Source organism: Palaemon carinicauda, chromosome 24, assembly GCF_036898095.1.
Source record: "Palaemon carinicauda isolate YSFRI2023 chromosome 24, ASM3689809v2, whole genome shotgun sequence".
Classification (NCBI taxonomy): Eukaryota; Metazoa; Arthropoda; class Malacostraca; order Decapoda; family Palaemonidae; genus Palaemon; species Palaemon carinicauda.
In genome coordinates, this window is record NC_090748.1 from 106,354,920 (window position 1) to 106,355,125 (window position 206).

Consider the following 206-nt stretch of genomic DNA (forward strand, 5'->3'; position numbering starts at 1 on the left):
CATTACTTACTGGTTACAGCCCAGATGGCAAACAGAGGAATCCAGCTGAGAATCATTACGACGTTCTTTCACAGATGGCTCTCCACAGATGGTTCAGAAATAATCCGATGTGTGTTTATTCATTTCTCAAAGCTTATTCATTTCTCAATGTTTATTCATTTCTTAAGAACAGTATTAAAAGTCTTTCTTCCTGACGCTGAAGGCTC